Here is a 22,782-nt window from a genome sequence, read left to right as displayed (position 1 = left end):
GAAAATCTCATTTGAATTGAGATGATTTTCTGTGTCACCTGATTTGGGACCAGATCTTGATTCGAGGTTTATGAATAGACGAAGATTGTCTGTCGAGATTGAAGACGAATTGAACTAGACAGTTGGAGTATTCAAAATTTTCAGTCACAGAATCCTTGTGTTTGATCAGGGAAACCGAGTAATTCAGAAGAATTCTTATTTCGGTGATTTTGTTGGATTCGAGAGTGAGGAATTGTCTCCGAGATTGACCAATTAGTAGGCTATTTTGAAGAAGATAGGCATTCTTGCCTTTAAACGCATGTTTGTTCCGTCTCTTTTGGGTTTTATCGATGTGTTCCACGTCTCTTATTGCTGAAATTTCCATATTTCTTTGATGATGAGACCGAATTTTATGAGATGACGACTTTCTTGAGACGACCGTTTCAGAGTTTAGATCGGAATTGAATGTAAGAGTGGGTGCCCAGTGAGCCAACTGTGTGGCTATGGGCTTTGATGACTCTTTGTATAAACAATCTTTTGTTTAATATTATTTACAATTTTATGGCAATGACTTTATATTACTTCATATTGTTATATTGTGATATACTATTGTTGTTTTGATAAAGACCTTGAATATACTATAGTGTATGTAAGATGTGGTAGAACATGGAGATGTCTATCATGAAATACATCTTATAGTCACTGTATATTCTAAAAACCGTTCCTAGTCGATTGAGCCGTCCGATAATAAGGATAAGGATCGCTCGAGTTTGAGACTAGCATTTGCGATGCGGAGTACCACGTTTCATTGGTAGGGAACATGGAGATGTTCGAAGCATGCAAATGGATATTCATAGGATGAATAATCGAACTACCCTATCCGGACTTTCCAAGTGGTTATCACTTATCGAGTGGATAAAGTCCGCGGTTTTGGTTGTACACCATTAGTCCTTACGACTTGAAACATCATGGAGACTCTATATGCTAGTGCTGTGCTTTGACTCGTTTACCGACTCTATGGGGGTCATCAGGTGTCGAGATTGGGTACAGTTACGACACATATAGGAGTCAATGCATTGTTGTCAAGGATTCACCACATACTTGCGAGTGTGGATATCCTATGCGATCTGAGGAGATATTAGTGTGACAAATCTCTGGCCAGAGTACTTGATGTGATTTAAGAAATGGTTTCTTAGTAGCACATGCGATGTCACTAATTTGATCTTCAAGATGTATTGCATAGTTATCGAATCTTGAGCGACTCTCGATATACCAATGGTTGTTGATTCGATCGGGATATATGGATGAAGGGACCGTACTGTACGCTAACCAAAATCTACTGGTTCTTGTAGGCACTATCAGTGATACCTAGGGAATCATGGGGCGATGTTGCTAGGCGCTTTACCATGATTCGTTGGGCAAGTCGGAAAGTGTTGTTCCGAGTCACAAGGAGTTGTGAGCCCACGGCTAGCTGTATCCCTGAACCATTGAGGGTCACACAATGTAATGGAGTTTTAATCCCCGTTGAGATAGTTAAATTTAAAGAGTTAAATTTAATGAACTAAGGAGTTGGACTTCTTAATTAAGAGTAAGGGAGTAGGGTTTCCTAAAATGACATAGGGATGGACATTTTTGGAAACCACTGAATTCGGATTCAGGAAAATTTATTTTGACTTTAAAACGTGCAGAAATGGTTTCTGTGCACATTGGTGAAATCGTTTCATCAATCGGAGTCACGATGAATTTTATATTAATTTCTGAACGAGCGGGCTTTGCTTGTCAGGCCCCAGCTTATGATTAATGGGCCCTAAGGTGTTAGTGGCCTGCATTATAAATAAGTTATTTCAGTACAGAAATTACACACAACAGGTCATAATTTTTGAGAGCAAAAATCGAAAACCCTAGTTCCTCTCAAAGGTTGTTTCGGCCGAACCCTCCCCATACTCTGCCCGAGATTTTCCGGTCTGTGATTTTGAATCGCAGTAAGGAATAACGAATCAGATTCGTTTATTCTCTTCGCAGAAAACTTCTGATAGATTTTCTAGTGCAATCTATCAGAGGAATTAAACCTCTGTTCGTGGACCTGATTGAAGGAGTTCATCGGTTCCAGGGAGAGACAACAAGAGCAGATCAAATCTGTTGGTGTCCATTAATCTCGTTGCGAGATTGGAGGTAAAATTTAATAACTGTTATTTAAATTTTACACACACAATAATTTAATCGTTGAACGGTTGATACCCACACCATGGAATTGTTCCATGATAAAATTTTTAAACTTCCGCTGCACCGGGTATCAATCGTGATTGATCTGACCGCCAGTTTTCCAACAGTGGTATCAGAGCCAGGTTGCTCAGATCAAACGATTAAATTAATCGATTGTACAAAATTTTTGAATCTCGGTTTTTGGAAAACAAAATAAATATTTTTAAATAAAAAATTTTTTTTTTTCCGGGGCAAAACCCGGGCAGCGATTGGATCGCTGCCCGGTGGGGCAGCAATTGTTGCTGCCCCGGGCGGCGCACGACGCCGCCCAAAGGGGGCGCACGGCGCCGCCCAGGACGGCGACCGTCGCCGCCCAGGGCAGCGCTGGGCGCTGCGCAGGGCAGCGCTCGGCGCTGCCCAGGGCGGCGCACAGCGCCGCCCAGGACGGCGCACGGCGCCGCCCAGGGGCGGTGCTAGGCGCCGCCAGGGCAGCAATTGTTGCTGCCCTAAGGGGGCAGCCGGGCTGCCCCCGGCCCGCGCCCCGGGTGCGGGCCGGCCCGGGAGTGTCCCGGGCGGCCCGCGGGAAAAATTATTATTTTTATTTAAAATTAATTTTAATGTGTTAAAATTTTATTTTTGGTCCGGTCAAAAATTGTTTTTGATTGGTTCACGAGATTTCGGATCGAATTGTTCGAGTCCGTAAATTTTAAAACTGATTTTTGGATAAATTTGAATTTTTGGAAAATTTTAATATTTTATCCTTAAATTGAATTTTGAAATCAATTATTTTTGGTACAATTGATGATAAGATATGATCTTATGATATATTAAGTAAAATATGATTTTATCTTAAAATTGGATTTTATAGATAAAATATGATTTTATTTGATATAGAGATAAAATATGATTTTATGTGTAAAATATGATTTTATATATAAAATATGATTTTATCTTGTTTAAATTTGAATTGCCACTGCATGTTATCCAATAAATTAATTTTGAATTAAATGTTATTGGATAAGGATGATCGATTGCCATGACCAATTTTGTAGGTGTATGTTAGGAATTTACATTTTGTTTTTATTGTTGTTGGTTTTATTAAAGGGCCTGGTTTATGGCCCGATATGAATGTCATATGTAATAAAAGTGGGCTTGGTTTATAGCCCGTTCCCACCCCTAAAAATGTATCCCCTACTTGTCATTGTTATTTATTGTAAATGCATTAGATTTAGTGGGAGATCAAGATTTGAAGATGGTGGGCCCAGCAGACAATAAAGACTGAAGAAATGTAAATTGGAAGCACATGTAATAGGATTGCATTGCATACTGCATATTACCTAGGATTGGACTAAGACCCGTGATTGGCAACCACGGGTCAATTAGAAATGGAATCGATCATCCTATATAATATTTGATATTATGATTGTATGCATGTTTAGACATAAATTGCGTGAATCCGGCAAGCATGCAATAAAATGAATATGATGAGACAAATATTTTTATAATTAAAAATCCCTCATTTTAAATATGATTTAAAATTTATATCAAGATAAATAAAGGAAATTTAAATTTGTTTAAATGTTCCCACCTTCCATCAACGGTCAATGTATGTGATGCTACCCGCGGATACGGTCCGGCTCATATTATTGGGGGGGCCCGTCCGTCGGAAAGCTGTACATTGGATCGACAAATGTTGTAAGTTGGGTGGAACTCCCATGGGATCGGCTCATATTATTGGGGGATCCACATGGCGACCGTCCATCACAACTTAATATTGATGGGTCATCTTGACATGTCACTTTAAACGGCGTCATATTATTGGGCCCTTATTGGACATGAGGTAAACACATGGGGGTTGCTTTGGAAGCAATTGGGCTCTACCTTTTGAGAATTATGGTTGGCTGATATTATTCGGGACCATAAGTTTGTCAATTGGACTCCATGTTCTCACTAAGGAAAAAGTTTCCCGTTTTCACTAGAGGGTGGTGAAATCGTTAAAATAGTGGGAGTGAGATTCATAAAATAAAATTCGCCAATTTTATGTCTTAGTAAATTATTTAAACAATCATCGATAATTGTCTGTTTTATCTCAGTAATCCACATGTTTCTGTTCTCCAACAAAACAAACTTATTGACGCAAACAATACAGAATGATTCCATAAGTTAAGATTGTCCTAAGTTCGGAAAAAGATTTTCTAAGTGTTAGAAAAGGCTTCTCCGAAAACAGCCCCGGCTGATGTAACTGCCGAAAGGTTGGCCGAATTAGAGAAATGGTTGGACCATGATCTCAAGGCCAAATGTTACATGCAAAATTGGACAAGTCTAAACAAGTTTGCCATCACTGCAAGAAACCCGGTAATTGGAAACGTAACTGCAAGGAATACCCCAAGCAGTTGCGAACTGCAAAGGGTATGTTTTACATTGAAATAAATGTTTTTCTTAATACTACTTCTTGGGTATTGGATACCAGATGTAGATCTCATATTTGCAATGAGTTGCAAATGATAACAAGAAGTAATAGGATAAGGATGGGTGAGACCCAGTCAAGGCTCGGGAATGGTTCCAGAGTTAAATCCATAGCTATGGGAAATATTTATTTTTTGCAGAACGGTTTTAAGTTACTTTTGATAGATGTTTTATTTGTTCCAGATTTAATTAAAATATTATTTCTGTTTCTATGCTAGATAGAGATGGTTATTCTTGCAATTTTGTGAATGAGATTTGCAATATTTACAAGAATGAATGTTTAATTGGAAATGGACAATTTGAAAACGATCTATACAACTTAAAACTAAAAGACGTTCCAATGAATTATGTTGATAAACCGGCTACAACAAACAAAAGGAAAAACGATAGTCAAAACCCGGCAAACCTATGGCACGCTAGGCTAGGTCATATTTTCTCAAGAAGGATGAACAAGCTAGTGGGAGAGGGCATGTTTGATATGTCTGATATTAACTCTCTACCTACTTGTGAATCTTGTCTAAAAGGAAAAATGACTAAATCTCCTTTTTAAGGGGAAACCTGAGCGTAGACAAAATCTGTTGGATTTGATCCATATAGATGTTTGTGGTCCATTTAGAGTAGAGACTCAACATGGCCACACCTACTTCATTACCTTTACTGATGATTATTCAAGGTATGGGTATTTATATTTAATGAAATATAAGTCTGAAGCATTTGAAAAGTTCAAAGAATTCAGGGCTGAAGTAGAAAACAAGCTAGGTAAAAGTATTAAAGCACTTCGATCGGATCGAGGTGGAGAATACTTGAGTACTGAGTTTTTGGACTATCTGAAAGAGAATGGGATTCTCTCTCAGTGGACTCCTCCTATGACACCACAGCTTAATGGTGTATCGGAGCGTCGTAATCGAACTTTGTTGGACATGGTTCGATCTATGATGAGCTTCACTGAGCTTCCACCTTCGTTTTGGGGCTATGCGCTTGAAACGGCGGTATTGTTGTTGAACAACGTCCACACTAAAGCAGTGGACAAAACACCATACGAGTTATGGAATGGCAAAGCTCCTAAGTATTCGTACTTGAGGATTTGGGGATGTCCTGCTTACGTGAAGCGGACAGTGGGAGATAAGTTGGATAGTCGATCCAGCTTATGTTATTTTGTAGGGTATCCGAAGAATTCAATCGGATATTATTTCTATTATCCTGCTGAAACAAAGGTGTTTGTTTCTAGGAATGCCACCTTCTTGGAGAAGGAGTTCTTATTGGATAAGAAAGGCGAGATGATGGAACTCGAAGAAGTTCGAGAAGAACCCGAAATACAAAATAAAGATCCTACACCTCAGGAACCATTGCTGGACACGCCTGCACCTAGAAGATCCGAAAGGACTTCTAGACCTCCAGTTCGATATGGTCTTCTTCTTGAAGGGGATCAAGATGAACCCGACATTGGATGTGATCCAAGAAACTTCAAGGAAGCAATTTCTGATGCGGATTCGAATTTATGGCTTGAAGCTATGCAGTCAGAATTGGATTCGATGCATACAAACCAAGTTTGGTCTTTAGTAGATCCTCCCGATGGAATTGTTCCGATAGGGTGTAAATGGATCTACAAAAGAAAGCTTGGGCCTGATGGTAAGGTATTGACCTACAAGGCGCGATTGGTGGCTAAAGGTTATACTCAAAGGCAAGGAGTTGACTATGACGAAACCTTTTCACCAGTTGCAATGTTCAAGTCCATAAGAATCCTAATTGCCATAGCTGCATGGTATGACTATGAGATATGGCAAATGGATGTGAAGACTGCTTTTCTTAATGGAGACATTAAGGAGGAAATCTATATGAAGCAGCCTGAGGGGTACACATCCATGGGAAGCGAGCATAAGGTATGCAAGCTTCAGAGATCAATTTATGGTCTAAAACAAGCATCAAGAAGTTGGAACCAGAAATTTGATGAAACAATAAAAGATTTTGGTTTCATCAAGAACCCGGAGGAACCTTGCGTGTACAAGAAAGTAGTTAAGGATGCGGTGACATTCTTAGTACTTTATGTTGATGACATCCTACTCATTGGGAATGATGTAGGGATGTTGCAGTCAACAAAGATATGGTTATCAGGTAGATTTTCGATGAAGGATTTGGGAGAGGCATCCTACATTCTTGGGATACAGATCTATAGAGATAGGTCTAAGAGAATGATAGGACTCACTCAATCAACCTACATCGATACCATATTGAAACGGTTTTCAATGGATGGGTCCAAAAGAGGACATCTACCCATGTGTCATGGAGTTTCTCTATCCAAGTCTATGTGTCCCAAGACTGATGAAGAGATAGAGAATATGACACATGTACCATATGCGTCAGCTATAGGTAGTATCATGTATGGGATGATATCTACCAGACCGGATGTAGCATTTGCTCTGAGTGTCACGAGCAGATATCAGTCTAATCCTGGTCAAATGCATTGGAAAGCCGTGAAGGACATTCTTAAGTACTTGCGAAGGACTAAGAATATGTTCATGGTTTATGGAGGACGAGAACTCAAATTGGAAGGCTATACCGACTCTAGCTTCCAAAGTGATGTGGATGACTCGAAGTCAACCTCTGGATTTGTGTTCATGCTTAATGGCGGTGCTGTCTCTTGGAAGAGTTCCAAGCAGGACACCACAGCGGATTCCACCACTGAGGCTGAATACATTGCAGCATCAGCTGCTGCTAAAGAGGCCGTTTGGATGAGGAAGTTCGTCCAAGAGTTGGGCGTCATTCCTGAATTTGTTGGTCCAGTCCCGGTGTACTGTGACAACACGGGTGCCGTTGCTCAAGCAAAGGAACCAAGGTCTCATCAAAGATCCAAACACGTACTGAGGAAATACCACATAATCCGGGAGATTGTGGAAAGAGGAGACATCATTGTCGAACGAGTGGCCTCTGCAGACAATATCGCTGATCCGCTTACTAAGCCTTTGCCAGGACCATTGTTTGACAAACATCGCGAAGCAATGGGTCTACGTAGTATGACTAGTTGGCTATAGGGCAAGTGGGAGATTGTAAGAGTGGGTGCCCAGTGAGCCAACTGTGTGGCTATGGGCTTTGATGACTCTTTGTATAAACAATCTTTTGTTTAATATTATTTACAATTTTATGGCAATGACTTTATATTACTTCATATTGTTATATTGTGATATACTATTGTTGTTTTGATAAAGACCTTGAATATACTATAGTGTATGTAAGATGTGGTAGAACATGGAGATGTCTATCATGAAATACATCTTATAGTCACTGTATATTCTAAAAACCGTTCCTAGTCGATTGAGCCGTCCGATAATAAGGATAAGGATCGCTCGAGTTTGAGACTAGCATTTGCGATGCGGAGTACCACGTTTCATTGGTAGGGAACATGGAGATGTTCGAAGCATGCAAATGGATATTCATAGGATGAATAATCGAACTACCCTATCCGGACTTTCCAAGTGGTTATCACTTATCGAGTGGATAAAGTCCGCGGTTTTGGTTGTACACCATTAGTCCTTACGACTTGAAACATCATGGAGACTCTATATGCTAGTGCTGTGCTTTGACTCGTTTACCGACTCTATGGGGGTCATCAGGTGTCGAGATTGGGTACAGTTACGACACATATAGGAGTCAATGCATTGTTGTCAAGGATTCACCACATACTTGCGAGTGTGGATATCCTATGCGATCTGAGGAGATATTAGTGTGACAAATCTCTGGCCAGAGTACTTGATGTGATTTAAGAAATGGTTTCTTAGTAGCACATGCGATGTCACTAATTTGATCTTCAAGATGTATTGCATAGTTATCGAATCTTGAGCGACTCTCGATATACCAATGGTTGTTGATTCGATCGGGATATATGGATGAAGGGACCGTACTGTACGCTAACCAAAATCTACTGGTTCTTGTAGGCACTATCAGTGATACCTAGGGAATCATGGGGCGATGTTGCTAGGCGCTTTACCATGATTCGTTGGGCAAGTCGGAAAGTGTTGTTCCGAGTCACAAGGAGTTGTGAGCCCACGGCTAGCTGTATCCCTGAACCATTGAGGGTCACACAATGTAATGGAGTTTTAATCCCCGTTGAGATAGTTAAATTTAAAGAGTTAAATTTAATGAACTAAGGAGTTGGACTTCTTAATTAAGAGTAAGGGAGTAGGGTTTCCTAAAATGACATAGGGATGGACATTTTTGGAAACCACTGAATTCGGATTCAGGAAAATTTATTTTGACTTTAAAACGTGCAGAAATGGTTTCTGTGCACATTGGTGAAATCGTTTCATCAATCGGAGTCACGATGAATTTTATATTAATTTCTGAACGAGCGGGCTTTGCTTGTCAGGCCCCAGCTTATGATTAATGGGCCCTAAGGTGTTAGTGGCCTGCATTATAAATAAGTTATTTCAGTACAGAAATTACACACAACAGGTCATAATTTTTGAGAGCAAAAATCGAAAACCCTAGTTCCTCTCAAAGGTTGTTTCGGCCGAACCCTCCCCATACTCTGCCCGAGATTTTCCGGTCTGTGATTTTGAATCGCAGTAAGGAATAACGAATCAGATTCGTTTATTCTCTTCGCAGAAAACTTCTGATAGATTTTCTAGTGCAATCTATCAGAGGAATTAAACCTCTGTTCGTGGACCTGATTGAAGGAGTTCATCGGTTCCAGGGAGAGACAACAAGAGCAGATCAAATCTGTTGGTGTCCATTAATCTCGTTGCGAGATTGGAGGTAAAATTTAATAACTGTTATTTAAATTTTACACACACAATAATTTAATCGTTGAACGGTTGATACCCACACCATGGAATTGTTCCATGATAAAATTTTTAAACTTCCGCTGCACCGGGTATCAATCGTGATTGATCTGACCGCCAGTTTTCCAACATTGAATCAGCTCCAAAACAGACCGATGCAGTGTAACTGTGCAGTTGAGCCATTACGGATTTGAAGAAGAGATTAGGGGGTTAGAGTCCAATTTGAGGCAGCGTTTTCTGGATTTATTCTGAGAGATGAATTCTCTTGCAGTTTCGGGTTTTATTCCTTAGCTTTTGAAAATAAACAGTATTCGATTTCGAGGACGAAATCAGTTCTTAAAGGGGGAGAATTGTAACGCCCCATATTTATCTTAATTGACTTTATTTGAGATAATTAGTGATTTCAGAATTCGAGAGCCAAATTTTTATTGATCAGGGTCTATTTTGCAATTTTTGGAAATTTCAGGGACAAAATGCAAATTTGGAGATTGTTAGACATTTAAGCAAGAGTTGACTCTTTCTTTCTCATTCATCTCCTCCCCCAAGCCGTCTCCCACCATTGAAGGCGCCCCATTTCACTTTCGAGCTTTCAGATTTCAGTCCGAGCTTGATCCGTCCGTTAGAAATTATTTCTGAAGGCAGATTAGCGATCACGGCTGCGAGAGCTTCTTTCTATCATAAGTTTTTCTTCGATCGGTCACTTTCTATTTTTCGGATGTTGTTAGAATCGATTGAGTTTCGGTTATGTTGTTCTTGACCGAGTTCTTATCGTTTATTCTCAGTCGGTTTTGAGATAGAGCGTCATTCGGAATTGTAATGATTTTTGGAAGCATATTTTCGAAAATAAGGATTATGAGTTTTGATTGTTGAGTTGTATTTTTTGTTATTGAGATAGTTATGAGTTATTGAATCGACATTCTGCTGTCTGTGGTTTTCGGTTAGTCGATTTATAGCCGTTATGTCGTCAGTTTGAGTTTTGGGATATAGTTTGAATTGAAATGATTGAACCATGTTTCGTTTGACTTTGAATGTCGTTATTGATTCTATTACATCTCCGTACAGATTGGTTTGGAGGTTGTTGAACCGAATTTAGCAGATTTCGAATCAAAGAAGGATTGATCGAGTTGGTAATGAGTTTTACCTAGTTTTGTTCGATTGAATTTTGAATAGAGTTTGAATTATTATTTGTTATTGAATTACAGATTTGGAGTACCTTTGAAGAGAATAAGGTATAAGACGACTTAGACTTAAATGAAATGAATAACTCGAATCCGACTTGATTCGAGTGTTCCGGAGAAATCACATACTTGCATGTTTACGTGAATTATTTGAGTTTTTGATTGAATGTATTAGAATTCATAGGCATTCATATTGAGCCAAATGATTGTTTTCATTTTGAATTAGACGTTTTGGGGATTATATTTGAGTGGCTTTGTAGGCGATTTACTACAATTGCAGATTGATATATCTATAATGCTCCGGAGTCTAGAGGGTTGAAGTATACATCATCCACCTTGAAAGGAGAGTTTGGTGTGATCGTTGTGATACTTTATCCTTGGGATCCCAACCGAAGAAAGAAGAGACGAGTTTCATTTTGATTATCAGAGTTGATAATCTAGAGATTTTGAAGTCATGCATTCATTTCACTTTATTTTGATTATGTGAAAGATGTTTTACATCAAGTACTTGAAGTTGATGTATTGAATGATATAACATTTTTGTCTATTTTACTGGGAATGTTATTCTCACCGGATTTTCCGGTTGTTGTCTTGTCTTTGTATGTGTGCTTGGAAACAGGTGGGACGGGACCGAGTCAGAGATCGCATGGCTAGGTGGTTGAGTTGATAGAGCTGTTGGAGAACGCGGCGATCAGATCAATTAGGATTGATACCCGGTGCAGCGGAAGTTTAAAATTTTTATATGGAACGATTCCATAATGGGTATCAACCTTACGATTAAATTGTGTGTGTAAAAATTAAATAACGATTATAAAATTTTTACCTTTAATCTCGAATCGAGATTTTGGACACGAACAGATTTCTCTGCTCTTGTTGTATATCCCTGGAACTGATGGACGAACTGTTCTTCAATCAGGTCCACGAACGGATATTTAATCCCTCTGATAGATTGCACTAGAAAATCTATCAGAAGTTTCTACGAAGAGATTAACGAATTTGATCCGTTAAACCAGACTGTAATTCAAAATTCACAGGCTGGATTTTTCGAGCAGAGGGAGGGAGGGGCGCGGCCACTTATTAAAAAATGCAGCTAGGGTTTTAAAAATATTTTGTGACCTGTTGTGTGTAATTTCTGTACTGCAATAACTTATTTATAATGTAGGCCACTAACAGCTTAGGGCCCATTAGTCATAAGTTCAAGCCCGACAAGCAAAGCCCGCATGTTCAGAAATTAATATAAAATTCATCGTGACTCCGATTGATAAACCGATTTCACCAATGTGCACAGAAACCATTTCTGCACCTTTTAAAGTCAAGATAAATTTTTCTGAATCCGAATTCAGTGATTTCCAAAAATGCCCATCCCTATGTCATTTTAGGAAATCTTACTCCTCTACTCTTAATTAAGAAGTCCAACTTCTTTGTTCATTAAATTTAACTCTTTAAATTTAACTATCTCAATGGGGATTAAAAATCCATTACACTGTGTGACCCTCAATGGTTCAGGGATACAGCTAGCCGTGGGCTCACAACTCCTTGTGACTCGGAACAACGATTTCCGACTTGCCCATCGAATCATGGTAAGAGCGCCTAGCAACATCGCCCCATGATTTCCTAGGTATCACTGATAGTGCCTGCAAGAACCAATAGATTTTGGTTAGCGTACAGTACGGTCCCTTCATCCATATATCCCGATCGAATCAACAACCATTGGTATATCGAGATTCGTTCGAGATTCGATAACTATGCAATACATCTTGAAGATCAAATAGTGACATCGCATGTGCTACTAAGAAACCATTTCTTAAAACACATCATATACTCTGGCCAAAGATTCGTCACACTAATATCTCCTCAGATCGCATAGGATATCCACACTCGCAAGTATGTGGTGAATCCTTGACAACAAAGCATCGACTCCTATATGTGTTGTAACTGTACCCAATCCCGACACCTGATGACCCCAATAGAGTCGGTAAACGAGTCAAAGCACAGTACTAGCATATAGAGTCTCAATGATGTTTCAAGTAGTAAGGACTAATGGTGTACAACCAAAACCGCGGACTTTATCCACTCGATAAGTGATAACCACTTGGAAAGTCCGGATAGGGTAGTTTGATCATTCATCGTATGAATATCCATTTGCATGCTTCGAACATCTCTATGTTCCTTACCAATGAAACGTGGTACTCCGCATCGAAAATACTAGTCTCAAACTCGAGCGATCCTTATCCTTATTATCGGACGGCTCAATCGACTAGGAACAGTTTAGAATATACAGTGACTATAAGATGTGTTTCATGATAGACATCTCCATGTTCTACCACATCTTACATACACTATAGTATATTCAAGGTCTTTATCAAAACAACAATAGTATATCACAATATAACAATATGAAGAAAGATAAAGTCATTGCCATTAATAAAAGTGTAAATAATATTAAACAAAAGATTGTTTATACAAAGAGTCATCAAAGCCCTTAGCCACAAGTTGGCTCACCGGGCACCCACTCTTTCAATCTCCCACTTGCCCTATAGCCAACTAGTCATACTACGTAGACCCATTGTTTCGCGATGTTTGTCAAATAATGGTCCTGGCAAGGGCTTAGTAAGTGGATCAGCGATATTGTCTGCAGAGGCCACTCTTTCGACAGTTATGTCTCCTCTTTCCACAATCTCCCGGATGATGTGGTATTTCCTCAGTACGTGTTTGGATCTTTGATGAGACCTTGGTTCCTTTGCCTGAGCAATGGCACCCGTGTTGTCACAGTACACCGGGACTGGACCAACAACTTCAGGAATGACGCCCAACTCTTGGACGAAATTCCTCATCCAAACGGCCTCTTTAGCAGCAGCTGATGCTGCAATGTATTCTGCTTCAGTGGTGGAATCCGCTGTGGTGTCCTGTTTGGAACTCTTCCAAGAGACAGCACCTTCATTGAGCATGAACACAAATCCAGAGGTTGACTTCGAGTCATCCACGTCACTTTGGAAGCTAGAGTCGGTATAGCCTTCCAATTTTAGTTCTCTTCCTCCATATACCATGAACATATTCTTAGTCCTTCGTAAGTACTTAAGAATATCCTTCACGGCTTTCCAATGCATTTGACCGGGATTAGCTTGATATCTGCTCGTGACACTCAGAGCAAATGCTACATCCGGTCTGGTAGATATCATCCCATACATGATACTACCTATGGCTGACGCATATGGTACATGTGTCATTTTCTCTATCTCTTCATCCGTCTTGGGACACATAGACTTGGATAGAGAAACTCCATGACACATGGGTAGATGTCCTCTCTTGGACCCATCCATTGGAAACCGTTTCAATATGGTGTCGATGTAGGTTGATTGAGTGAGTCCTATCATTCTCTTAGATCTATCTCTATAGATCTGTATCCCAAGAATATAGGATGCCTCACCCAAATCCTTCATCGAGAATCTACCTGATAACCATATCTTTGTTGACTGCAACATCCCTACGTCATTTCCAATGAGTAGGATGTCATCAACATAAAGTACTAAGAATGTCACCGCATCCTTAACTACTTTCTTGTACACGCATGGTTCCTCCGGGTTCTTGATGAAACCAAAATCCTTTATTGTTTCATCAAATTTCTGGTTCCAACTTCTTGATGCTTGTTTTAGACCATAAATTGATCTCTGAAGCTTGCATACCTTATGCTCGCTTCCCATGGATGTTTACCCTCAGGCTGCTTCATATAGATTTCTTCCTTAATGTCTCCATTAAGAAAAGCAGTCTTCACATCCATTTGTCATATCTCATAGTCATACCATGCAGCTATGGCAATAAGGATTCTTATGGACTTGAACATTGCAACTGGTGAAAAGGTTTCATCATAGTCAACTCCTTGTCTTTGAGTATAACCTTTCGCCACCAATCGCGCCTTGTAGGTCAATACCTTACCATCAGGCCCAAGCTTTCTCTTGTAGATCCATTTACACCCTATTGGAACAATTCCATCGGGAGGATCTACTAAAGACCAAACTTGGTTTGTATGCATCGAATCTATTTCCGACTGCATAGCTTCAAGCCATAAATTTGAATCCGCATCAGAAATTGCTTCCTTGAAGTTTCTTGGATCACATCCAACATCGGGTTCATCTTGATCCCCTTCAAGAAGAAGACCATATCGAATAGGAGGTCTAGAAGTCCTCTCGGATCTTCTAGGTACAGGCGTGTCTATCAATGGTTCCTGAGGTGTAGGATCGTTATTTTGTATTTTGGGTTCTTCTCGAATTTCTTCGAGTTCCATCATCTCGCCTTTCTTATCCAATAAGAACTCCTTCTCCAAGAAGGTGGCATTCCTTGAAACAAACACCTTTGTTTCAGCAGGATAATAGAAATAATATCCGATTGAATTCTTCGGATACCCTACAAAATAACATAAGCTGGATCGACTATCCAACTTATCTCCCACTGTCCGCTTCACGTAAGCAGGACATCCCAAATCCTCAAGTACGAATACTTAGGAGCTTTGCCATTCCATAACTCGTATGGTGTTTTGTCCACTGCTTTAGTGTGGACGTTGTTCAACAACAATACCGCCGTTTCAAGTGCATAGCCCCAAAACGAAGGTGGAAGCTCAGTGAAGCTCATCATGGACCGAACCATGTCCAACAAAGTTCGATTACGACGCTCCGATACACCATTAAGCTGTGGTGTCATAGGAGGAGTCCACTGAGAGAGAATCCCATTCTCTTTTAGATAGTCTAAAAACTCGGTACTTAAGTATTCTCCACCTCGATCCGATCGAAGTGCTTTAATACTTTTACCTAGCTTGTTTTCTACTTCAGCCTTGAATTCTTTGAACTTTTCAAATGCTTCAGACTTATATTTCATTAAATATAAATACCCATACCTCGAATAATCATCAGTAAAGGTAATGAAGTAGGTGTGGCCATATTGAGTACCAACTCTAAATGGACCACAAACATCTGTATGGATCAAATCCAACAGATTTTGACTACGCTCAGGTTTCCCCTTAAAAGGAGATTTAGTCATTTTTCCTTTCAGGCAGGATTCACAAGTAGGTAGAGAGTTAATATCAGACATATCAAACATGCCCTCTCCCACTAGTTTGTTCATCCTCCTTGAGGAAATATGACCTAGCCTAGCGTGCCAAAGGTTTGCCGGGTTTTGGCTATCGATTTTCTTTTTGTTTGTTGTTGCCGGTTTATCAACATAATTTATTGGAACGTCTTTTAGTTTTAAGTTGTATAGATCGTTTTCAAGTTGTCCATTTCCAATCAAACATTCATTCTTGTAAATATTGCAAATCCCATTCACAAAATTGCAAGAATAACCATCTCTATCAAGCATAGAAACAGAAATAATGTTTTTAATCAAATTCGGAACAAATAAAACATCTCTTAAAAGTAACTTAAAACCGTTCTGCAAAATTAAATAAACATCTCCCACGGCTTTAGCTTCAACTCTGGAACCATTTCCGAGCCTCAGCTGGGTCTCACCCATTCTAAGCCTGCGACTTCTTGTCATCACCTACAAATCATTGCAAATGTGAGATCCACATCCGGTATCCAATACCCAAGAAGTAGTATTAAGTGAAACATTTATTTCAATATAGAACATACCCTTCGCAGTTCGCAACTGCTCTAGATATTCCTTGCAGTTACGCTTCCAATGACCGGGCTTCTTGCAGTAATGGCAAACATCCTTGGATTTTTCCATGTTTGAAGCCTTTGTCTTGTACTTCTTCTCGGGTTCGATTTTCTTGGGTGGGGCAGAACGTTTCTTTCCCTTTGTACTTGGCCCCTTCTTAGCAGAAGAAGAGGAGCCCACCAAGAAAGCCGGTTTATCCTTCTTTAATGTGGATTCATATGTCACAAGCATATTGACCATCTCTTCAAGGGAGGCCTCTATCTTGTTCATATTGAAATTCACCACAAATCCGTCAAACGAAGAAGGAAGAGACAGAAGTAGTAAGTCCACGTTGAGTTCATGCTCCAACACCAAATCAAGGGTTACCAACTTCTGTATGAGCCAAATCACTCGTACCCCATGATCACGGACCGAAGTCCCTTCACGCATGCGACACGTCATTAGCTCCTTTACAGTAGCGAACCTTTCAGCCCTCGATTGAGCCCCAAAAAGTTCCTTGAGTTGTACGTGAATGTCAGCAGCATTCACGGTGTCCTCAAATCGCCTCTGGAGTTCATCAGACATCGAGGCTTGCATATAGCATTTGGTCTTGATATCATGGTCCCACCATGTATCAAGTTTGGCTAACTCTTCCGGACTTACGTCAGCTGGTGCTTCCTTCGAAGGAGATTTTTCTAACACGTAGAGCATCTTCTCCGAAGTCAAGACAATCTTCAACTTACGGAACCATTCCGTATAGTTTGCGCCAGTCAACTTATTTTGTTCGAGGATCGAGAAAAGTGGATTACGTGAATTCATCTTATGAAATACTGAAAAGAAACAGACAAATATCAGTGATTGTTTAAGCAATTTACTAAGACATAAAATAGGCGATATTTATTTTATGAATCTCACTCCCACTATTTTAACGATTTCACTATCCTCTAGTGAAAACGGGAAACTGTTTTTCTTAGTGAGAACATGGAGTCCAATTGACAATCTATGGTCCCGAATAATATCAGCCAACCATAATTTCAAAAGGTAGAGCCCAATTGCTTCCAAAGCAACCTCCATGTTTTTACCTCATGTCCAATAAGAGCCCAATAATATGACGCCGTTTATTGTGACATGTCAAGATGACCCATCAATATTAAGTTGTGATGGACGGTCGCCATGTGGATCCCCAATAATATGATCCGATCCCATGGGAGTTCCACCCAACTTACAACATGTGTCGATCCAATGTACAACTTTCCGACGAACGGCCCCCCCCAATAATATGAGCCGGACCGTATCCGCGGGTAGCATCTCATACATTGATCGTTGATGGAAGGTAGGAACATTTAAACAAATTTAAATTTCCTTTATTTATCTTGATATCAATTTTAAATCATATTTAAAATGAGGGATTTTTAATTATGAAAATTTGTCTCATCATTTTTAAAGTTTTGTATGCTTGTCGGATTCACACAATTTTGTCTAAAACATGCATACAACTATAATATCACATATTATATAGGAAGATCGATTCCATTTCTAATCGACCCGTGGTTGCCAATCACGAGTCTTAGTCCAATCCTAGGTAATATGCAGTATGCAATGCAATCCTATTACATTTGCTTCCAATTTACATTTCTTCTGTCTTTATTGTCTGCTGGGCCCACCTCCATCTTCAAATCTTGATCTCCCACTAAATCTAATGTATTTACAATAAATAACAATGACAAGTAGGGGATACATTTTTAAGGGGTGGGAACGGGCCATAAACCAAGCCCACTTTTATTACATATGACATTCATATTGGGCCATAAACCAGGCCCATTAATAAAACCAACAACAATAAAACAAATGTAAATTCCTAACATACACCTACAAAATTGGTCATGGCAATCGATCATCCTTATCCAATAACATTTAATTCAAAATTAATTTATTGGATAATATGCAATGGCAATTTAAATTTAAAAGGATAAAATCATATTTCATACATAAAATCTTATTTTATATACAAAATTATATTTTATCTTTTTATCAAATAAAATCATATTTTATCTATAAAATCCAATTTTATACATAAAATCATATTTTACTCAATATATCCATAAGATCATATCTTATCATCAATTGTACCAAAAATAATTAATTTCAAAATTCAATTTAACGGATAAAATATTTAAATTTTCCAAAAATTCAAATTTATCCAAAAATCAATTTTAAAATTTTTGAACTCGAACAATTCGATCCGACGCCTCGTGGACCAATCAAAAACAATTTTCGATCGGACCAAAAATAGAATTTTAACATATTAAAATTTAATTTAAAAAATTAAAAAATAATTTTTCCCGCGGGCTGCCCGCGCCCTAATGGGGTCGGGCCGGGCAACGCCGTGCGCTGCCCGGGGCAGCGACGATCGCTGCCCCTGCCCCGGGCAGCGATCCAATCGCTGCCCGGGTTTTTGCCCGGAAAAAATAAATTTTATTTTTAAATATTTATTTTGTTTCAAAAACCGAGGCTTAAAATTTTTTTTACAATTGATTAATTTAATCGCTTGATCTGAGCAACCTGGCTTTGATACCACTGTTGGAGAACGCGGCGATCAGATCAATTAGGATTGATACCCGGTGCAGCGGAAGTTTAAAATTTTTATATGGAACGATTCCATAATGGGTATCAACCTTACGATTAAATTGTGTGTGTCAAAATTAAATAACGATTATAAAATTTTTACCTTTAATCTCGAATCGAGATTTTGGACACGAACAGATTTCTCTGCTCTTGTTGTATATCCCTGGAACTGATGGACGAACTGTTCTTCAATCAGGTCCACGAACGGATATTTAATCCCTCTGATAGATTTCACTAGAAAATCTATCAGAAGTTTCTACGAAGAGATTAACGAATTTGATCCGTTAAACCAGACTGTAATTCAAAATTCACAGGCTGGATTTTTCGAGCAGAGGGAGGGAGGGGCGCGTCCACTTATTAAAAAACGCAGCTAGGGTTTTAAAAATATTTTGTGACCTGTTGTGTGTAATTTCTGTACTGCAATAACTTATTTATAATGTAGGCCACTAACAGCTTAGGGCCCATTAGTCATAAGTTCAAGCCCGACAAGCAAAGCCCGCATGTTCAGAAATTAATATAAAATTCATCGTGACTCCGATTGATAAACCGATTTCACCAATGTGCACAGAAACCATTTCTGCACCTTTTAAAGTCAAGATAAATTTTTCTGAATCCGAATTCAGTGATTTCCAAAAATTCCCATCCCTATGTCATTTTAGGAAATCTTACTCTTCTACTCTTAATTAAGAAGTCCAACTTCTTTGTTCATTAAATTTAACTCTTTAAATTTAACTATCTCAACGGGGATTAAAAATCCATTACACTGTGTGACCCTCAATGGTTCAGGGATACAGCTAGCCGTGGGCCCACAACTCCTTGTGACTCGGAACAACGATTTCCGACTTGCCCATCGAATCATGGTAAGAGCGCCTAGCAACATCGCCCCATGATTCCCTAGGTATCACTGATAGTGCCTGCAAGAACCAATAGATTTTGGTTAGCGTACAGTACGGTCCCTTCATCCATATATCCCGATCGAATCAACAACCATTGGTATATCGAGAGTCGTTCGAGATTCGATAACTATGCAATACATCTTGAAGATCAAATAGTGACATCGCATGTGCTACTAAGAAACCATTTCTTAAAACACATCATATACTCTGGCCAAAGATTCGTCACACTAATATCTCCTCAGATCGCATAGGATATCCACACTCGCAAGTATGTGGTGAATCCTTGACAACAAAGCATCGACTCCTATATGTGTTGTAACTGTACCCAATCCCGACACCTGATGACCCCAATAGAGTCGGTAAACGAGTCAAAGCACAGTACTAGCATATAGAGTCTCAATGATGTTTCAAGTAGTAAGGACTAATGGTGTACAACCAAAACCGCGGACTTTATCCACTCGATAAGTGATAACCACTTGGAAAGTCCGGATAGGGTAGTTCGATCATTCATCGTATGAATATCCATTTGCATGCTTCGAACATCTCTATGTTCCTTACCAATGAAACGTGGTACTCCGCATCGCAAATGCTAGTCTCAAACTCGAGCGATCCTTATCCTTATTATCGGACGGCTCAATCGACTAGGAACAGTTTAGAATATACAGTGACTATAAGATGTGTTTCATGATAGACATCTCCATGTTCTACCACATCTTACATATACTATAGTATATTCAAGGTCTTTATCAAAACAACAATAGTATATCAAAATATAACAATATGAAGAAAGATAAAGTCATTGCCATTAATAAAAGTGTAAATAATATTAAACAAAAGATTGTTTATACAAAGAGTCATCAAAGCCCTTAGCCACAAGTTGGCTCACCGGGCACCCACTCTTTCAAGTGAGACCTTGTTATTGTAGGAGTCGAATATGTAATCAAACTTAGAGTTTATTCGAACTTGTTTGTATTTCGGAGTTGTATAACTTGGAACGAAGCATGTTTAGAACTTCTATCGATCGAAATTTATGTTGATCTTAGGTATATTATGAAAGCATGCTTTAGTATTGATATTTGATATTGCATATATTTTTCCACACCCCGTATTGTTTATGGATTGAATGCATGCCGAAAGCAAGCTCGGGAACTTTTTAAATGCATGAGAATTTCTGCCCAGGCTTCCCGCGCGCGCAAGATTGTACCTCGTGCGAGCGCGAGAAGCAATCCCAGGAGCTTTGGTTTGTTAGCCTGCGCACGAGCGAGATTGGTATCTCGCGCGGGCGCGAGCTTTCAGCATTGTTGCTGGAGGCGAAGCCTGCGCACGCGCGAGGTGTTTTAAAAAAAAATAATTTTAGAGCATGTTTTTCTCTTGGCTTGTTTATTGTTTGATATGAGATTAGTTGTTTAGAACCGAGGTCTCACAACTACTCACTCTTTGATGCCAGTCTGAGAAATATTGATTTTGTATACCCAGATACCTAGTCATTCATTCTGCATGCATCACGTCAATCTGTATACTTATAGTTACGTACTTGGCTAGTGTATCTCACGTCTGTGTTGTTACCATGAACACCTTTTTCTAAAGGTCAAGTTTGCAGGTTGAACAGGAGCTGGATCAGCTTAGTCGGTGGACAGGTCTTGGGAGCAAGTGTTACATGTAGTTTAGTTTAAGTCAAATTCTGGTATCTGATTATTCAACTGGGTTGTATATCCTTTATTTGGGCTTTGAATTATAATTTTCAATTGTATTTTGTCGGGTTACCAGTTATTTAAAATTTTTGTGTTTTCTTATAATTAAGTTTTGTTTAAGTTAACTACATGGTTAAGTATTTCTATCTAGTAGGTGATCCGGATAGGGTCACTATATTTTAAGGTATCAGAGCATGCATTAAGTATCTTTGGGACATAGTTGAGGTTGTTTGGGTTAATGATTGTGGTTTCTTGTAGATGGTCTATTACGACGACGATAGTAGACATGACAGCGATGGGTGTTGGGGAGATAATGATGTCCAGAGATATCCCCGAGATCGTCGTCATCCCGAAGATATTATTTTTAGGTTCGACTTACATAGATTCATTCGGATTGTAAGCTAATGACCAGACGTGAGACTCTAGATGTAGCAGAGGATTGGACGAAATGTGTGGGATGTTACTCCCGATCCTTATATGAATGGAGGAGGAACATGTGAAGATTCTCCGCAAGCAGTTGGAGAGATTGTGATGAAGATCCTACCTCATCTACTAGATCATCGTTCCCATCAATATTGGAAGGATCTGGTAGGGTGGAAATATTGTTTAGATCTTGGCAGGAAAAGATTTCTTCTAGGGGACTGCAATAGGATATCATAGACGGATTGTAAGATTTTCGCATGTATTAGAATATGATTTTAAGCATTTTACCTTGCATGAAACAAGCTTTTTGCAATGGGTTTTCTTGTATACACATCGGAATCATTGTTACTGTCGATTCCAGTCATTTGGTTTATATTATAACCGTTTTATCACATACCATTTTATATGGATTGATTACTTAAAATGATAAGTATTTATCAGATTATCGGTGTGATTTGTCAGAGTAATTGATTAAGTATCTGATTATTATTTGTGTTTCCAAGATGATTAGATGTTATCATAAGCACAATTTTGTTAGGATATCAGGTACGATGGACTACATTGTATTCGTTCGGAAGGGACGATTGTCTTTGATTTGACTGTAGATGTAGCGCGACCATATGCACACAATTACACTAGAAGCATAGCATGTATTAGAGATTATACATGGGAGATTATCTCAGTCATGTTAGATTACACTGTCACTGAAGTTTAGATATCTTATTGCCATTCCAGTGGTAAATGTATGATCTTGTTGAGATTGTAAAGATTTTCTCTACTTGTGATAATTAGTTGGTACTGGATTGTAGTATCAATGATTAATAGTAGATTTTGTCTGATACCGTTAGAGATATTGAATATGAAATCTTTGGTTGTGAGATTTCTTTGATTGCAGTTTTCTTGGGATAAGGTAGTTTCA

General features: G+C 39.1%; 1 pseudogene; it reads right to left on the bottom strand.

Moving 5' to 3' along the window:
- The window catches only part of LOC140861207 (L-type lectin-domain containing receptor kinase IX.1-like), a 58,904-nt pseudogene extending 36,676 nt beyond the window's left edge, over nucleotides 1–22,228 (bottom strand).
- Between the last annotated feature and the right edge of the window lie 554 nt (nucleotides 22,229–22,782).

This window comes from Henckelia pumila, chromosome 4 (genome assembly GCF_033568475.1).
Source record: "Henckelia pumila isolate YLH828 chromosome 4, ASM3356847v2, whole genome shotgun sequence".
Classification (NCBI taxonomy): Eukaryota; Viridiplantae; Streptophyta; class Magnoliopsida; order Lamiales; family Gesneriaceae; genus Henckelia; species Henckelia pumila.
Note: the sequence above shows the minus strand (reverse complement) of the source record. Positions and strands in the feature narration are given on the sequence as shown.